Source organism: Vicugna pacos, unplaced genomic scaffold (genome assembly GCF_048564905.1).
Source record: "Vicugna pacos unplaced genomic scaffold, VicPac4 scaffold_103, whole genome shotgun sequence".
In the NCBI taxonomy this organism is placed as follows: Eukaryota; Metazoa; Chordata; class Mammalia; order Artiodactyla; family Camelidae; genus Vicugna; species Vicugna pacos.
Genome location: NW_027328783.1, coordinates 2,823,831 through 2,843,713, shown reverse-complemented (window position 1 = coordinate 2,843,713; position 19,883 = coordinate 2,823,831). Strand labels below are relative to the sequence as shown.

The 19,883-nt window shown below is 46.5% G+C and overlaps 1 protein-coding gene across 7 annotated transcripts in view; it reads right to left on the bottom strand.

Moving 5' to 3' along the window:
* The window catches only part of LOC140694720 (uncharacterized), a 153,367-nt gene extending 139,055 nt beyond the window's left edge, over nt 1–14,312 (bottom strand). The window contains exons 1-3 of one of the 7 annotated variants that reach the window (XR_012070328.1): nt 13,432–13,697; nt 9,375–9,539; nt 8,909–9,160 (exon numbers count right to left, since the gene is read on the bottom strand). The gene's annotated coding sequence lies outside the window, so the exon portion shown is untranslated. Of the gene's footprint in view, nt 1–8,908; nt 9,341–9,374; nt 9,540–13,431; nt 13,709–14,036 lie in introns of those variants that run through there. The other 6 variants (XR_012070329.1, XR_012070326.1, XR_012070331.1 and 3 more) reach the window with 6 other exon arrangements.
* Between the last annotated feature and the right edge of the window lie 5,571 nt (nt 14,313–19,883).

The following is a 19,883-nucleotide window of genomic DNA, read 5'->3' as shown; positions in this document are numbered from 1 at the left end:
TATGGACGAGGTCCAGAAGAATGAGTGTAAGTGGTGGCTAGCAGGGATGGCATTTAAGCAAAGGGCAAGATGTGCTTTCAAAAAAAAAAGTGAACAATCAGAGGCACAAGGAAATTCAGCGCGTTTCTGAGAAAGTGCATGGTTGCTTCAGTAGGACTGCCATGCAGGGCTGTGGGGGATAGTGACAGGAGACACAGTGAGGGAGTCACCTGAGAATATTCCCCACTGCAAGCAGCTCAGCCAATTCTCCTCCCTCATCCTGTATTTTAGAGACATTTTTGCTAGCTTTTCTCTTATTTCAAGTAACAGTACTTTAGTTACACATCTGATCATCTGCATCAGACCACATTAGCTCCAAGCCACAGAAAATCATTCACTGACCGGAGCAGCTCCAAGACATAACATTGATGGACCAGGGAGTCCTGCAGCATCCCATCCTGCAGGCACAAACCACACATGTTCCCTGGTGATGTCCGGAAAGTAAAATGCATGGAAATATCTCACTGCTGCTGCACGACATCTGCCCACAAATTGCCCCCAAATCATGCTGGCACAGCACTACTCAAACCTCGCACTACCCAAAAAAAAAAAAAAGAGAGAGAGAGAAAAGAAAAGAAAAGAGAAGAAAAGAAAAGAAAAGAAAATATAAGAAAAGAAAAGAATAAAGCTAAGAAAGCAAATTTAGGCTCTTCCATTGAAAACCAGCAACCATCACTGCCAGTATCTGAGCTGGAATGATCCTGACTTCAAAAACCACTGTGCAGTTACTATTCAAATGTGACAGACATATATGTATTTCACTTAGATGATATTACAATAGGATTTTTCTTTTCAAAATTTCCAGTTGCAACAATAGCACAAGAAAGTTTATGTTTCATTTTTTTAAAAAAATCAATTATTTTCCACTTTGTTAATTTTGAATCTATTATTATTTTATAAAGGGAGCTATGCTGCAGACTATAAACCAAATATCTGGCTTCTGCAAACAAGACCTATATGACTTCACTATTTCAGAGCAAGCTTTAATGATGCTTTCAAATTGGGGGCGCTCACTAACAGCTCTTTAAATACTGTCAAAGATGTGCTATTATGTAATGCAAAGGGTCTACCTACACATCAACTCAGAAACCAAAGAAACTACACGAAAGCCTTAGTTTATCATTTTAAAATATTCCTATTATTTTGAATATTAAATTTCTTAAAAGATAAGATATTTTTTGAGAAAGACATCAGTTGTATTAAAATTCCTCTCACCAAGAAAGCAATCTTTATCAAGAATTACTACCCCTATGAAAATCCAAAAGACAGGACGTTTCTAGCTAAGTTAACTTACAGATCTCAACACAAGCCTAAATCCTATCTGCTCTCACTTGAACGAGCCCAGCAAAGTCCTGGGCTACTCTGGAACTTAGCTCTTCTGTTCCATATGTTGGCAGAGCTAAGATCATCACACAAGGCAGGGAAGGAGAGAAGAGGTAAGTCCACCTGGCGGCCTCCATCTGTTTACTTCCAGCCACAAGGTGTCGCTAGAGCGACCCCGCTAACAAGCCCTCCACACAAGGAAACCCGGCATCCACTCTGCCCCTGCGGTCCCCAAGCAGTCCCGACGCCCCTCTCCCACTGGTGGCCTCCGAGCCTGTGAATGGTCTTCTAATGACCCTCCCAGTTGGTGACACCCTCCCCCTCTTCCCCGCTACACACACACACACACACACACACAGCCAAGGCAGCCTTCCCAAAGCACAAATTTGATTACATCTCCCCCACTTCAAACCCATCAGAGGCTCCCTGGTAGAGTTCTAGCCCCACCCCCGACCCTGCTTGTCCATCCTCACCTCAGTACCAGGTCCCCAGTGACCTCAGGGGCCCCGTGACCTGCTGCTACTTCCCACTAGCCTCCAGGCTCATTTTAACTGTTTGTCAAGGAAGTCTTCCTTCCCTCCAACCTCCGCACTTTGGATTAGGTGCCCTGCTGTGTTAATAAAACATTTTAATCTAAGTCAACTTCTGACGCTGCTAAGCTCTCAAGAAGCAAGTACATTTTGCTTACTACTGTGGGTCCACCCCCTCTCCCCTAGACACTCAGAATTGCGTGTGTTGTGAATAAAAGAATGAAGGGGTGGGACTCAAAAGGACAGGCAGAGCTGCTCTCCTAAGGGTCACTTCCTGCTGACACCCTTCACTGCCTCTTCTGTGTCAGTTCTAGTAAAAACCAAGCTCCTCCAAAGCCCTCCACCCCTAGGCCCTCTCCAGTGTCCTTCAAAGCAGGGTCACCCACCACCCTGGACCACACAGGGCAGTCTCCCCGAGTCCCCACCCCACAAGCCTCCAGGCCTCTACCCGGGCTGCTCCTGCCACCTGAGTCACCCTCTTGATTCCTTCCCCTGGCTGACTCTTACTCTGTCCCCAGAACTGAATGTAGAGCCAATTTCTTCCAGGAAGTCCTCCCTGATGATGTCCTTTAGCTCTTGGCTGGGCTCCATCTACAGCAGCACTGCTTGGCGACCAACTGGTATTTGTCCACCTGCTCCTATGAGACCATGACCTCTTGGAGGCCACGTGGGAAAAAGGAGTGAGGTGACAAGAGGGGTGGGAAGAGCAAACAGGAAAGTCGCAGCTCAAGTCCCAAATTCAAGGATTCTGTCTCAGATAAAAAGAATAAACTGTTTCATACGTGTGTCATTTGGCTATGATTTTTGTGGCTCATGGAAAACAAGAGCTTGGTGTTCAAGCCTGAAATCCAAGTTACATGCAAAGAAATGTATATATTCATATCCAAAGGAAACCAGAGCTGCTCAACAACACTTTGCAGTTAAAATCCAAAGGAACTTTGATAAAGGCAATCTCCCTCTCTCTCTTTATTTTTATTTATTTATTTTTTTTGGTATCATATAGTTTTAGAAGTATTTGTATAACTAAGTGATGGCTACAGCCTATGATTCTGCACTGGAGTGTTTGGGGCTAAGGAAGCCCAGATTACATGCACTGTGTAAATGCAATCACACCAACACAATGACAGGCGCCCTAGTGGCTGAGCTGAAGTTCCAAAGCAGAGAACCTTATGTTGGAAGACAGCTCTCAGTAGAAAGTAAGAAATGCAATGTTCTGTACTCAATTTCATTAGCTTTATGAGCCATTAACAGATAGTATGTCTTGTCTAATGAAACCCCAAAATATATTGTCATCTTCGATTTTCTCCATCTGACTGTTTTATGCTAAATTTGGGTATCAAACCCTCACTCCATACGGAAAGCTCAGGCCTTAGCTGCAGCACAGTTACATCCCGTGGAAGAAAGCCGATCAAGGGAGAACAGGAGAGTTTCCCTTCAGAAGCTGCTAAGTGTGGTTTTGCACCTGTATGTCATTTACAACCACGCCATCGTCAAAGGAGTAAGACCTTACATCTGTGGGGCAAAAAGCACTGCGGTGGTTCCGAACCATGAAAGAACACTGAGCTTTGTGCAACAGTCCTGAGGCACTTAAAGCGTACTTTCTCTGAAAGGCTCCGAAACTGACTCACTTCACCATTTCAGGTACAAACGGAATTAGTAGAGAGAACATGCCCTTGAAGTCTGACAAGGCCCTGCTGGAATCCTGCTACAGCATTTACTAGCTGCTAAATGAACCAATTCCTTAAACCTCTGAGGAGGCTTCCCAATCTTCAAAACGGGGCTGCCACCGCCCACTTGGGAGGCATGGATGTGAATGCAACACGCAAGTAGGGCGGCCGACTGGTACGTGACACGGGACCTGGCTAGTTTCCCTCCGCTGCCCTTCTCCCCCTTTAAACTTGCACTGTTCCCCCTGGTAAGGGTGAAGCCCCAGGAACAGACTGCCCGATTCTTCTGTATATCCCCGGATACATACCTTACCCTTAGGAGGTCAGAAAAACAAATGCCTCCTCCCCAGTCACTATCAATATTCTTAAGAGTCTGGGTTTTTTTTAACTCTATGTTTCAGGGAGACTATTCAAGAATTGTTCAACCACCGTTCTCCAGGTTGGCTCCTCTCCCAACGCCCATCACTTCTTACCTCAAATCTTCTGTCTGATTGCCTTTTGTTCGTGGGAAAGAGAGTCCGCTAGGGTGCGGACTCCCTAGGCCTCCCTCCCTTCATCACAGGAGAGTGTGACTACATTCTCCCAACTCCCCACTCCGACTCCAGCTTCTGAGGAGTTTCCCCTTCTGGACCCTGCAGCCTCTGGATCGTCCCAAGACGCGCACACGTGGCCAAAACCCTCTCTTCAGATTTCTTCCTGTGTGGCCCTGCCCACCCCCCAGAACCTTAAGGATAAATGCCATTGCTCTGAAAATCACAAACGCCGCTGACTGACACACCAAAGCTGCATGGTCCGGGCTTTCCTCCAAACCAGGCACAGCCCTGCCCCCCCTCAGACACAGTCTGCACCTCTTGAGATGAGCTGATCCACTTGCACGGCTGTGAACACCAGCTAAGAATGACGAATCCCAATGTGTATCTCTAGTCCGGCTCCTTCACCTGAGCCCCAGGCTCATAGACACGTGTGCCTCTTGGAAGTCCTAACTTGGATGACAAATGGCATCTTAAAAATGCCATATGTCAAAAAAAAAAGGCCTTATGTCCACCATTTACTCTAGACTTCGATTCCTGGCAGGTACCTCCCAGGCTCCCCATTTTAGTAACAGCCCCAGCACCCACCTAGGTGTTTGAGGTCACATTCAATTTCCACTGTTCCCGCCACCTGGCCCTGCCCTGGAATCAGTCTTGTTATTTCTGTCGCTAAGCCAGTCTCAAGTCTGGTTCTGCAGGGAGCACGATGGAAACCCACAAGCTCACAGCAAGGTGCACTGAGTCACAGTCCTCCGAAGGGAGTTCCCTGGAGGGGGAGGCATCTCCTGCTGCCAGTCACCTCAGAAGGCACTGGATTCTCACAAAGAAGGACCAGAAGAAGGGACTCAAGGATCTCCCGTGATCTGAGGTTTGAAGGGCCCGAGGTCTGGGGGAGCTCCTAGTTAGCTGACACTCCTGTCAGTGAGCAGATGAGGATGGTAGGAACCCAGGCAAGTCTGTTCTCGCTCCGACCCCTTTTCTCTCGGGAGCCACGGGAAAGGCCAGTTTCCAGGGCACAGACCGGCCATCACAGATCCCAGCCTGCATTTGCCAACCCAGACAGCCTAGACTCCTACTTGCGACTCTTACTTCTGTTCTGTTCCCCCCCAGAATGTGATGGACTCTTTCAGAAAGTCTGGACTGTCTCAAGCGAGACCAAGTCAGTGAAGGATGAAGTGTCCACATTTGGACCAGAGCATGAAAGGAGAAACAAGGCCTCATGTCCAGCATGACGGTGGTGGCCAAGCCCTTTCCCTGGGTGAGATGAACCAGGGTCGGGGTGAGAATGCAAGGTCCCTTCACGGCTGACAGGGGTGTTGGAGACTCACTGCCGCAAAATAACCACACGGCCGTCAGTGGTGGACATCAGCTGCAACAGACACAGAGTCAGCTATTTACTGCCAAAAAGGGGTAAAAGTAAAGGCCGGTGCAGGGAGGCCTGCACGGCTGCTGAGGCAAACCACAGACCCGGCTCTGAATGCCCACTGGCTGAAGCAGAGAGGAAGCTACGGTCCCCTTTAGCGGTCCCTGTGTCCACCAGATCCAAGTGAACCAGTTACTTAGGACAAGGCAATGTTTTCCTGATACTTAGAAAAACCAGCCTCATAAAGGGAACAAAAGAGTGGCATGGTTTTAGGCCCGCTCCTGCCCCTCTATGAATGCAAAGTAAAGTAAATGGCACTGGGAAGGTGAATGCAAAAAAAAAAAACCAAAAAACAAAAAACCGGTGACTGCTTCCTCCAACAGCGTCCCCTGCAGCTGCTCACCCCCGAGCCGGCCACTTCCTCACCAGTGACCGCCGGCCAGGAAGCGCCGTCACGCACGTCACACAGCGACAGCCAGGAACCGTGTGCCGAGCACGTTTGTGTAAAAGCCAGAATCAAGCAAGGTGCTGCAGAATTTGACTTTCCAAGTTTAAATACTCCATGAAAAAAATCCCTCAGCAGCCGCCTAAATCAATTCGCATCTCACTTCTTCAAAGCAAATAAACAAAATTAGTAAGAGAGCATTTGTTACCAAATATAAGGACGAACTAACAGGTTCCTCAAAGCAAGGACTTTAACAGATATCAAACTCCAGTGGGTGATGTGCTAACATAGCAAAAATTCCAAAAAAGTAGAAAATAAGATGACTAGGATAATATACGAATCATGGCAACTGTTAAGTTTTTGCTTTTTATAGCGATGGAGACGGCACAGAGGGCGATCTGGCTATTCCAATGCAGGGTGTGCACAGCCCACATTTTCAGACCCAACAACATGCTCACGGGGTGGTATAAGGGAAAACGGAAAATAGAAAAAGGAATAGAGGAACAGCCAAAATTAGAAACACACGAGAACAAAAATGACTTTGACAGCATTTACAAGAAATTACGTCAGTGTGATGAGGACAGGGACGCAGGGACGGTGAGGCCCACCCTCACCTCCTGATCCAGGGAAGGCAGGGGCCTGAGGGGAGCGATGCTGCCGGGGGACCCCAACGTGGTCAGCGCCCCAAACCAAAACTTCACCTAGATGCGTGTAGACAGCTTTTGAGCTACAAAATGTGGTCGCATTTCAAGCTGGACAACTTTACTCACTCCCACCAAGAGGAACAGGGGAGAATTAGGTTCTGCTCCTGAACCAAAGCATTGTTTAAAAAATTAATGACTGTGTAATAGTAAAAGCAACAATGGAGTAAAAGTCACTGGAGGAGAACGTGCTTGACCCGAGCTCACTGGCCACGTTATCTCACTGACGTTCAGATGCTGGCTGAGCCCTTATGGTACCAGAACAGACAGACCCACCAGGAGGGAGGTTTAATGCGCTGCTGTATTTTGATGCCGGCAGCCATGCCTGGTACACGAGGTTCTGGGTAAACAATGGTGACAGTGTCAACCACTATGGGCTAAGCACACATCCAGCTACTCCGCCAAATCCCAAGGGCAGACTTCAAAAGGCAAAAACAAGCTGGCATTCTCTGTTGGCTCTGCAGAATCAGAGCCAAGCAGTTGCTGAGCAAAAATGTCACCAGTGCCTCCTATGACAAAATAGGAGGCACTGGCGTGGGGCTGGGGCAGGGCTCCAGGCTTCCACTGAACACCCACCAGTCTGTCCAGGGGGTGAAGGAGGTCCCTGCTTTCATTGCACCGATGCACCTACCTTGAATGACGCCTTAGGACTCAACAGGAGGTGACAGGTGAGGTGAACGGAGCCAGCCTTGGTGTAGCACGGTTCTGGCAGCTATGCCCTCAGCAGTGCCCAGTTTCCTAAACCTGACACCTCATCTCCAAGGAGCAGAAGTGTAGTGTGGGCATGTAGATCACAGGGCCCTGTGAGGACAAGTACAGATCATGGCCACGACATGCCTCTCCCCTTCCTTAAGCCATAGAGGAATGTCCGGGGAGGAAGTGAAAATTATTCCAGAGCCTGCCAGGCACCACACGCAGGTGGGACACGGATCCCCTGTGTCTGTCATTCACAGGACTGGTGTGGATTTTCTTTTTATCAATTCTCTGGCATCTTCTCCTCCATCTTACCAACAACAAGAAAGTAGAATCTGACCTTAGAATCACAGAGAATCACAGAGCCCCTCCTGCACAGCGGGCCCGGCAGCACGTGCCATGTCCTCCGACCGTCACCTGTGGGACCGCCATGAGCGCTCTCCAGACTCAAGGCCCGAGGCCGTAGGCCGGGGGGACACAGCTCACCTCACTCTCCCCAGTAAAGGGGGACCACCTCTCGGCAAAGACGTCTCACCCTCTTCTGCCTGAGGGACAGCTTGAAAGATACACAGGGAAACATAGTAGAGGGTGAGGGGTTAGGCAGCCCAGAAGTGATCGTCTGCACTTCCAAGGCAGAGTGGGGCCTTTGACCTAATCACAGGGACAAAGTGAGGACGAATTTTTCCCTGCTGTGTCCCATACACCGTGACACGCCTTTCCCTGCGTAAGGAGCTAATTCGGAAGCCCCTGGCAGTGTTTCTGATGTCCTAACTTGGCATGGTGGCTGTCAGGCAGGGGAGAGGGCCTGAGCCGTGCTGGTGCTGGGCCTGGGAGGCAGGAGACATCGGCTCCACCCTGAGCTCAACCAGCACCTCGTTCTGCGTCTCGGGATTCAGAGTCTCATTTATAAGCAAAGGGATGAAACTGTCCCAGGACAGGCTGTCCAACAGGAATGAAATGAGAGTCATGTAAATAACGTTTCCCAGTTGCCACGTTTAAAATGTAACAAAAAAAAAAACCAAGTAACTGATTTTAAGAACAGACCTTACTTATTCTACTGTATGTAAAATACTATCATTTTGACGTGTAATCAATATAGAAAGTAACAAGATAGTTTATATTCTTTTTACTAGACAAGTTTCAGCGTCTGATGTGCATTTGACTTACAGCACATCTCAGCTCAGACCGGCCTCCTCCCCAGCACTACTAACATCAGTAGCTGTGGCTACTCTATTGGACAGCAACTCCAGGGGTCCCCCCAAGTGTCCTGGCTGAAAAGGGGGAGTAAGTGTCCACACTAACCCTAAAAGGATCTCTCTGAAACAAAGGCGGATTTAGTTTTAAACGTCTGAAAACCGGCGGGCTACACCTCCTTCCCGCCTTGGCTACAAGAAAGCCCTCCTCCTTGATGATCCCATTCTGGATGTAGGGAAGCAATCTGTCACACAGCCAGGGTGGCCCGGCCTTCAGGTTGACTTGCCTGCTGTCTGTGTCCAGTCCCACGAAGTCCTCCTTCTCAAATAGGATGTAGAGGAGGGGGGTCTTCTCCCCAGAATTTTCGGGGTCCCCATCCAGCCACTTGGACTTGGGCAAGATGAAGAGTGACTCAGTGAAGTCGTCGATCCTCTTCTCCACCACCCGCAGTCCTCGTAGATTGAAGGCCACGTCGGTGTGCGGCTGCTCGGCCACCTCCCCATACAGCACAAAGACAAAGAGCTGAGAGTCGTAGAGCGTGGTGCCATACAGCTCCTCTGTGCGTGGAGCTTCTAGAAGGTCTTGGCCAAGAGGCAGTCAGTAATGGTGACAAGGCCCATGACATTGCGGTGGGTCTGGAAGTCACTCCATCCATTCTCGGGCGCATAGAGATACCTATAGTAGATACAGAGTGCCCACTGGGAGCCGCACGGTCTGATCTGGCTCACCAAGGAGATTCCATTATAGATGCAAAAGAAATTCTCTAAGATGATCCCCACGGGTTGGACCACAATCGGGAGAGTCTGGTGGTCCTCAGCGCACTGCACGTAGTCAGGGGCGTTCATGTTGCAGGCCCTGCCGAGAAGGGAGGGTAAATCAATGTACATACTGTGCTGTGGGCTGCGGGCCTCACTGGGATGCGGCGACCTGGTGTGCACCAGCCAGAAGGCAAGGGAAGTCCAAGCAAATCGGGGATAATTTTGTCCTCAGCATCTGCACATGGCTACTGAAGCTCAGATCACATTACCCAGCTTTTGGTCTAGGCTTCCATCCCCTGCAGAAAAGGATCATTTCTTGTTTTCTGTTTCCAAGCACCTAGGCAGGCCCTGATGCAAAGTCGGTGCTCAAAACTGCTGAATAAATGAATGAATAAAGGAACTGCTTCCCCACCCCTCCGCAGGATATAATGAAAAGAACCATAGTAGGATCAAAATATCTGGATTTCAACGCCAATTTATTTGAACTCCTAAGGTGCAGAATAATGGGTAAGAAAACTTGCTTTGGGGAGGAGGGTACAGTTCAGTGGTAGAGCACGTGCTTAGCATGTTCAAGGACCTAGGCTCAATCCTCAGTACCTCATTTTAGAAAAATGAAACAAATAAATAAACTTAATTAACCCCCTCAAAAAATATTTTCTCCATTCAAAATTCAAAAAAAACCACCTTGCAATTGACACAACATTGTAAACTTGACTATACTTCAATTAAAAAAAAACTTCTTGCCTTACAAGAATATATCTGGATTATGGAAGTTTGCAAATGTAAAATGCCTAGGGTACCACCTGCATAAGAAGAAGGAACTGTACAAATGTACTACCCCTCATTTATGAGCTATTTTTCCTTTGGGGAGATTATAACCTCTCAGAGATATTTTTCTCATATTAAAAAAAAAAAGAAAAAGAAAACATTACCTGATTCTCCATACTGCTGAAGAATCAGATAACCCTATGAAAGCATCTGACCCACAGAGTTTATTCAATAAATGTTTGTTGAATGAATGAATAAACAAGCAAAGTGAATGCTGCTCCCTGCCACAGACCATCATAATGGTACTGCTTGGAAATGCCAAGCCCACGTTCCACCCAAATCTTCACTAACCACGTGGGTGACCTGGGCAGACCTGTGTGCTTCTCTCAATACCAGTTTATTCATAAATAGAAATGAGGGCAATAACACAAACCTAAAAGGGTTAGTGAGTCACGAATGAATAGTACCCCAACTTTGCAAGATGGAACTATTAAAGAAAATTGGGCAAAGAGTCCATAGGCCCTCTCCATATTATCTCTTACAACTACATGGGAATCTACATTACATCTAAAAATAAAAAGTCTATTATTTTAAAGAGGCTATTGAGTTTAAATCAGCTCACCGTCTCAAATAAGGAACACACAGTACAAATAAGAGAATGCGCAGCCCATGAGATGCACTCAGTAAATATTCCCACTGAACCCACTGGTCCCTCCAAATTCAGAGCATGAGGATGTGTCCTCGTGGCCAGAGGCCACTGCACCTGAAGCTAAAAAAGCTAATGGTCCCCACTTTCAAAAGCCCCTGCCACCAACCTAGGTCTAATTTTGTATTTGTAATTTTTTTCTTTTTATAAAATAGAAATCCCCAATTGCATAGCCTTCAGGTCACCAAAACCTGACCACAGAGATCATGATGGCAACCCTCCTTGGTGAAACAATAAAATGAAAAGCCATTTCCACAAGACCTGTGTGTAAATCTACTAGGGAACTTCATCCTGGACTGAGAGGAAGAGGACTGGGGAGGAGGGGGCAATCTGAGGCACACAGACCCATGGGCCACCTGTCCCACGATGGACATTACACTCAACCCTCACCCTCCAGGAACTTCAAAATACACACAGACAGAGTGATGTGGACAATATATATGTATTTTTAAAGAAATTCCGACTCTCTAGCAGGTCTTGTATCTACCGAGACACAAATGGCTTATGTGTATAATGTTTCACAAAAGCCTTAAAACATTACCACCCCAACTTGACACATTAAGAAACTAGGGATAGAGGTTTATCACATTGTGCAAGATTAGAGAGATGCCACATCAGACACTGTATTTAAACCCAAGCCTTTGCTCCAGTGCTCACACAAGAAAGTGTGACATACTGCCCCTTTCCTGCCCTCTCCCTGCAATAAATCTCTGAAGAGTCTTTTCTGTGCCACGTGGAATCACAATCACGTCAATTTACCACAAAGAGCTATGTGACTCCTTGGAGGACGTGTCAAAATCTAAAGGGTTGTGATGGGAGGAGAGATTTGAATTTTCTGTTTCTCAAAGGAAACATGGCTTTAAAAGAAACTGAAAAGCACTTATCTAGTCTAAGCCCTCATTGTGCAGAGAAGGAAATGGAGGCTCAGAAGAGATGAGGAAAGGGACTTATTAACAAATATTGCCTCAGTGCAACACCAAGCCAGCCCTGGGCCCTTCTGGGGGAGTACCTGGAAGGCCCAGGAAAATGATTGTTAGAAAAAGGAAAGAGAAGAAGCATACAAGGCCCTGTCTCTACACCACCATACCATGAAGTTCCACCAAATTATCCAGTATTGGGTGCAGCCAAAATTTAGGTGGGCTAAAGAGGTTATAGAAACCTGGAAGTCTCAACCATAGTGGAAATTCCAACATTTACTGTTTTTTTCCAAGTTCAAGCATCAGTTCAGTGGGCACTCCATACGAGGGACTACACGAGGCCTGGAGTTCTCCCAAATACAGATCTCTATTATCACGTGTGCAAACCACACACAGGCCCACCAGAAGAAAAACGCCCACACATAAGATGGAACTACTGAAACAGAAAAGAGCCAACCAGCATATATTGCTAGCAAAAACGGTGCTGCTAGAAATAGACTCATGGACATAGAAAGCAAACTGTTGTTAGCAGGCAGGAAAGGGAGGATTAACAGATACACATTAATAAATATAAAATAAATGACAAGGACCTACTATATAGCACAGGGTACTATTTTCAATTTCTTGTAATGAGTTGTACTAAAAACAATCTGAAAAACATTTATATACATATGCATAAGCTTATAACTGAATCTCTGCTGTACATCTGAAGCTAACATGGTAAATTTACAACACTTCAATAAAAAATAATTTTATATAATAAGTAAAAATAAAAGCAACGCCATAAAAAAAAAAAGTAAAAGAACACGGTAATCCCCTTAGCTGTAGGTGGTGGAGAACTCTGCAAGCACCAAGTCCACTCGAATACTCCAGCACTGGCGGTCACTCATTCTAACCATCAGAGAATCACTTGGCTTCTACGAGGTTACTTTTCTCTTCAGTGAAAGGCTACAGTTGCATCTAATGATGTATTGAATCTCATCATTCACAAACCCAAGAATTAATGAGGATTTCCCATAGGCCTGGCTCTGGACAGATGAAAAGATAGGGTCCCAGATATATTCATGTGTAGAAGAAGTTTATGCCATAAAGACATTAATTCTTCCTGCTTTGATAGACAGATTCATTGCAATTCTGATTAGAATTCCTCCCAGATATTTCATGGAATGTAACAAGTTAATTTATGGTCAGGAACAGCCAAGAAACTTCTTTAGAACCACCACTGGGAAGGGGTGGATAGGTCATGCATTTCAACTGGTCTTTCTGATGTGATGAAAACGTTCTGGAATAATAATGGTTGCACAAATGTGAATATGCTAAAAGCTGCTGAATTGTAACATTCAAGTGGGTGGACTTCATGGTGTGTGAACAATATCACAATAAAGCTGTTATATGAAAAAATCCTTCTTGCCAATTATTTTTCCCTCTATACTACTAGTCTGTCCCACAATTTAAGTAAAACAAACAAACAAAAAAAACAAAACAAACCAGATTTTGCCAGGAGCTCTTTAGGAGTGCAATGTCCCTGGGTCTCCAATGCCTCAGGTTGTGCTGTTCCTGTTAACACACAATAGCTGGGCTGGACTAGTTAGGGACTATAAGTATCTTTTTAAGATCCACGGTCTCACGTTTCACCCTGGGAGAGTGAATGATGGAGGATGAGACAGCCTCATGCCTTCAGCTCATTTTTAACTGAACCAAGCCCTGCTTTCACCACTGTAATCCCTCTCAGTATAAAAACATGTGACATCAACAAGCACCGCCATCATAACACCTGAAAGTGTTCAAGGTACTTACCTGGGGCAGAAATCCTGATCAAGGAGACAGAAGCTCCCTCAGCACTGCCGCTCCCTTTTCCCGACTCCACCAGGAGAAGCTGGGAGTTACAGCCGCGGGCTCTCAGCCTGGGGAGCAGCGCCCACGCCGCTAATCTGGACCTCAGGGATCGGGAAAGGGAGAGGAAGGCAGCCCCGGGGTCGCGGGGCAGGGAGAGCGGGGTGGGGGACGCGGGCTGCAGCCCCGCTCGGAGGCCAGCCCCAGCCCCAGCCCAAGCCGCCCGCCCCGTCCGGGTGTGCAGACCCCGCCCGCCCGGGACACAGCCCGCCCAGTGGTGGGGACGGGTCGGCGGCCTAGGAGAGGAAGCCCGGGAGGGGAGGACTCGCGGGCGGGAGAGGGGAAGCGGACGCCAGCCGCGGACTGAGGGGAGCCCGGCTGGGCCAAGAGGCGGCAGGGGCACACCTGGCCCTGGACAGCTGTGGCCGGGGCGCCGGGGCAGGTGGCGCGGGCAGAGGGGTCTGGCCCGAGCAATCCAGCTGAACACACGCTGACTGGCGCCCTGGGGGGCTGTGACACGCCGACCGCCCTCCCGCAGCCGCCTCACCCCTTTCCCGATATCCCCTCACCTTGCACTTCCACAGCCAGAGGCCCCGGCCCCAGGCAGTAGCCAAAGGCCTACAGGGCGACAGAGCTGAGAAGCCATTGGGGCCGATCCCCGGCTCGGAGCTGGAGCTTCCAACCCGCGGTCCAGCTGGCAGCAACTGCGCATGCGCAGGAGGGCCAGCGATCCGCTCTGGGTCCTGAGAGAGAAGGGGAACCGAGGGAGGGAGAATAGGGGAGGAGGAGGGGAGGCGGGGAAAAGTGGAGGGAGACACATGGACAGGAGGAGCAGAGGGAAGGCAGTTATCTGGAATTGGGAGGGGAGTAACAGAGATGGGGAGAAAGCGTTTTACCTCTTGTGGCACCCCGAAGGAGGCAGCAGTCCTGCCTATACACCCTTCTCTTACCCGTCATTGCCCACAGCTCATATTTTACGTCCCTGGCCCAGCCCTCCAGCTAAGGTCTCTGCAGAAACCCTACGGGTATCATACCCGTTGCCCCCACAAGGAGCTAGGTTTACTGTTGCTCAGGGAACCAAGCACCCGCAGGTGTTGTTTCTCAGAACTACCTTGGGAAGAGTACATATTCCCCTTTTACACGCTGGGAAACAGGCAGGCACGATCTCTGCCTTAGCTCCACTGTCCCAAATGTTGGGCTGGCAGGGAGCGGGAGGTAAAATGTCAGAGCCCCAGAAGGAGCAGACTGCCTGAGTGTTGGTGTAGAGTCCCCATCCCTCCTGGGTAAACCACACCCCAACCTCGGGGAATAATCAAGGGCTCACCGTAGGCCCCTGTGTGTGGGAGAGCTGCCCTCAGTCCCAGTGTCCAACTTGCTAGGTAGGTAGAAGTGTTCTTGAGTCCAAATTCATTCTCCTCAGTGCAGGCCAGGCCAGTAAGTTGGGAGACCAAGTGTTGGGGCATGGAATAGCAAGTTTCTGTAGACCTAGATGGCAAACTAATGTCCTGGAAAACCATCTCCCCAAGTCAGAATTCAGGCTGCTTTCCTATGTGCTTGGTTTTTGCAAACTTCTTGGTGTAGGAATTCCTTCTTGTTAGAATCCTTTGTTCTTGCAGCTATCTCCCTGGGTCAGATCCCTGTAAACCTCCAACAAAACAAACGTTATTTTCTATTCTGCAACGTGTTATCTTTATATGATTGGAAAAGTGTTAAATACCCTTAAAGGTCAGAGCCTTCAGAATAGGCTCTCCTGTATATTTTAGGCTCTAGGCAACATTGTTTTACAAGCAAGAAGAAGCCTAGGAGACAGAGCACAGGGTTAAAGTCAAAGGAACAGATCTAATATGGAGTCAGATTTCTTCTTTTCTATTACTGTGGCAGAAGCCACTTGAGGATTTAAATCCCTTAAAGTTAAAAATAAGTAAAACTTTAAAGGAATTTACATACATTGGTGGGAACTTGCATAGCATATCTGGAAAAGCACACAAAGGATTGTAAACATTGGCATCTCCAGGGAGGCGTGTAAGAACAGAGGATGAGGGAAAACTTCTTTCACTTGAGTATTTTTTGCTCTGTTTGAATTTTTTTAACCATACGCATATATTTCTTTTTCAGTTAAAATAAATGTGTAATGGAGCAAAGGAGTAACTAGTTCAGCAAATACAGCAGCCATAGACTCACTGAGTCATCATTTTCGATTTAAGCCAGGAAGCATCGATTGTCTCTCTCCTATGTGCCCAGTGCTGTTTTAAAACTTTTTTATATATTTTTTTTATAAAATAATAACATGCTATCCCTCACCCCTGCTCAGGGCTGGTGGGAAACCAACTGAGTTTTTATTGAGTTGTTTTCCAAGGAGTAGAGATGAGTTATAAACAGAACACAACTTCAGGGCAAAACAGGCCGACTGGTTTTCCAGCAGGCCAGATAGCGATGACGGGTTTTCAATAGAGGCGCACAGAGGCTGAGAGAGAAAGCCTCCAGGACCCTACAGAAAGCTGCCCACAGTGCCTTCTCCATGGCACTACTGAAATAGGAAAGAACAAATCTGACTCCATATTAGATCTGTTCCTTTGACTTTAAACCTGTGCCCTGTTTCCTAGGCTTAGTCTTGCTGTTTCTGCACCTTTTGTGAAACAATGTTGCCTAGATCCTGAAATATACAGGAGACCCTATTCTCAAGGCTCTGACTTTGAAGGATATTATCACTTTTCCATTCGTATAAAGATAACAAGATACAGAATAGAAAATAACATTTGCTTGTTGGAGGTTTACACGGATCTGACCCAGGTGAAGAGCTGCAAGAACAAAGGATTCTAACAACAAAGAATTCATACACCAAGTTTGCAACAACCAAGCATTCCCGCTTCCCCTTTTTAATATAAGAAGAGCCTGAATTCTGACTTGGGATGATGGTTCTCCAGGACATTGGTCTACCATCTTCTCCGCTGGCTTTACAAATTAAAGCCGCTATTTCTTGCCCCAAATCCTTGTCTCCTGATGTGTTGGCCTATAATGCACGAGTAGAACAAGCGGGGCCTGGGAAACACAAACATACATTGAAAGTACGCATTTGGTATATTAAATGACCTGCTTCCACTCGTATTCCTGAGGTTTTCTTCTCTTGACCACTCCTACTATATTTATGAAAAACCTGTCATGTGGACACAATTCCTTCTCTAGCCACTACCCTTCCATGTAAAAACTGATGCCAAGAAGGCAATGGAAGTTGCTAGAAGGTATTACCTGGCCAAAAAAGAGCAGAAGTGGGTTCTGGCTGATGTTCAGGAGCAGGCCGGGGCACCTGACAAGATGTCATAAGTACGGATAGACAGCTGGGCACCAAAGGAGAAGCTTCTAAACTTCCATGAGGGACTTGGATAGGAAGGAACAGTCCCAGACTATAGCTCTGATCCCACCACGAGCTTCCTGGGCAAGGCTGGGCAAGTCATTTAAATACTCTAGACCCGTGCTGTCCAACACGGGAGCCACCAGCCACATGCAGGATTATGATGTTATTCTGTAGCCAGACAGAATTATAAATAAACACTTTATTGCAAAGGGTCAGCAGGTATAATATTTAAAAACATTATTGGTTATCTTGCCTTAACAAGTTATTTTTGTATGTCTAGCTTTCTGTGGGTTGTAATGCCTGCGACTACTGTTTCCCTTACAGTGAGGTATTTTGAAATTATAAGTTACTGGACACAGTACACTCATATCACAGTTGAAAAAAACTGATTAAATAAGCAAGGTGATCTGACTTAGTAGTTATGAGCAGGGGCTCTGGGGCCAGCCTGCATAAGTATTAATTCTCACTCTCCCTCCAGGGAGTTCTGTGTGAATCTTGGACAAATTATTGTTGCTGTTGTTGTTGTTGTTGTCGTTGTCATTGTTATTATTTGTGCCTCTTTTTCCTTACCTTTTAAATAGCGAGGAAAATGTAGACTCTATCCCCTACAGTGTTGGCAGGATTAAATGAGTAAACGTCTGTGCTGCCCACTTCCCTGGGTTTCAGCATTCTCCAGGCAATCAGTGCAAAACACAGTGGCATTCTCCACTGTCTTCGTCAGTCTGGGATTCTGTAACAAATTACCGTGTGTCAGGTGGCTTAAACAACCAGCATATTCCTTATGGTTTGGAGGCTGAGGCTTTCAAGGTCAATGTATCTGGGAGAGGATTGCCAGCTCAAAGATGGCTGTCTTCCCACTATCTTCATGGCCCAGAGAGGAGAGAGAAGCAAGCACTTTGGGGCCCTGTATAAGAACACTAATACCATTCATGAGGGCTCTACTCTCATGACCTCATTTTAGCCTACTAATCACCTCCCAAAGGCCCCGCATCCCTATATCATCACCCTGGGAGATGAGGTTTCGACATATGGATTTTGAGGGGATGCATTCAGTCCACACATCGGCTAACTCTCCCAAACATGCAGTCATCAAACCTGTAGCTAATTTCAAAATAATGTTTATATCTCTCTGCCCATTTCCATTCCTACATCTACTAACACTGAAGCCCTGCTACATTTTATTTCTTATTTTCCTTGTGAGGTTTAATTGATTCCTCTAACTCCAAGGATTCGCTCACTCCAGTCTGCTTGACAGCCCTGCCAGGTAGGTCTTCCTTAAAACACCTTCCCACTTCACCTGGTTGTTTTTAGGTGTAAATGTCAGAATTCTCTCCACACCCCATCCTAGACCTTTAATCCCTTACACTACCACTCACTATGTTATTTTCCTATTACCACTGTAACAAATTCCCATAAGCTTAATAGCTTAAACCAGCACAGACTTATTAGCTTATGGCTGTGGATGTCAGAGATCCAACACAGTTCTCATTGGGATAAATTCAAGATACCAGCAGGGTTCCTTCCTCCTAGAGGGTCTAGAAGAGAATGTTTCCTTTTTTTTTTCCAGTTTACAGAGGTCACCCACCTTCCTTAGCTTGTGCCCCTCAACTTCCTCCATTTTCATGGTCAGCAGCCTTTCTGAACATTGCTCCATCGCTACACCTCCCTCTGATTTTAAACTCAGCTGGGAAATATCCTCCATTTTAAGGACCCCTGTGATTACATTCAGCCCACCTGGACAATCCAGACTACTCACCCTATTGTCTCATCTCAGGATCCCCTTGTCCCATCCCACTCAGGCAGTATGTATGTGGCTGTGACATTCACCTTGTGTAACATTTCCTCATGAGCAATTTATGGTTCAAGGCACTTATAAGTGACTTTTTGTTTTTCTTCCTTATCCTTTCTACATTCAGTTTGTCTGGTGAGATTATATGAATCCTTTTTATTTGTGCCCCTGCACTAATCTATAATAATGTATCATGGGTTTAAAGGCTAACTAATAGACAATTTAGGAGACAGAAATCCTCTAAGATTTTTAATCCTAAAATATCTGTCATCCCTTTTGCCATGTACAGTAACATGTCACAGGTGGCTACCCTGTGGCCGGGGAGGGACATGATTCTGCCATCACACTCCCCTCATTCTCACCAATGTGCTGATCAACGAACCAAGGATCTATGCTCTCCAATTCACTCACTTCCTCCTCCTTTCCATTGACTATCCTGTTCCCACCGCTTCCTTCATTCACCACATCAGGATTTCATGACCACATTCTCCCCTAAATGAAATGGGTATCTTGCATCTAATGTCTGACAGCTGTTCTTATTGTATATGCACACACTGACCTACACATAATCCCGTCCATCTCTTTATTTTCCTAGAATCTTCCAGAAGAATCAGTTCCATGATGATGATGATGATACTGACAATGATGACAGGGGCCTCTCAAGGATTCTGATAAAGAGGGAATCGATAAAGGGAGGGAATCATTGCAAAATTGCCCCAGAAACAGGCTTAAAGGTAAATAACTCTTATAGTGTTTAATGAAATTGACTAATATTTAACTATTTTTAAGACTTTATATCACTGAATTTAAAATTTTAACGGGAATTTTCATTCACCACTAACCAAGATTCAACTCTGGGACCAAAATCTAAGGATTTCTGTCTTCTAAAAAATTGTCCACTAGCCTTTTAAACACGTGATCCTTTTAAAAAGTTTAGTGCTGGGCTGAAAATAAGCAGGATTCATATAATCTCACGAGACACAGTGAATGTGGAAAGACTAAGAAATAAAAACAAAAAGCCATTCATAACGTCTTGAACTTTATGTTGCTCACAGGAGAAAATGTTTGCCAATGTGTGTGTCACATCAACATGACGACTGAGTGGGATGGGGAAGCTGATCTTCCTCAGTCATTTATGCTGATTTGTTAGATGCCAAAACAGTTTCCTCACTGAAATTGCTTCTAACAAGTATGGAAGAATTTAGGTTCTACCAAAAGCAGGCTAAATATTTTCCCCTGCTTTCAGGTCTCTGGACTGAATGTCCCCACAAGAAG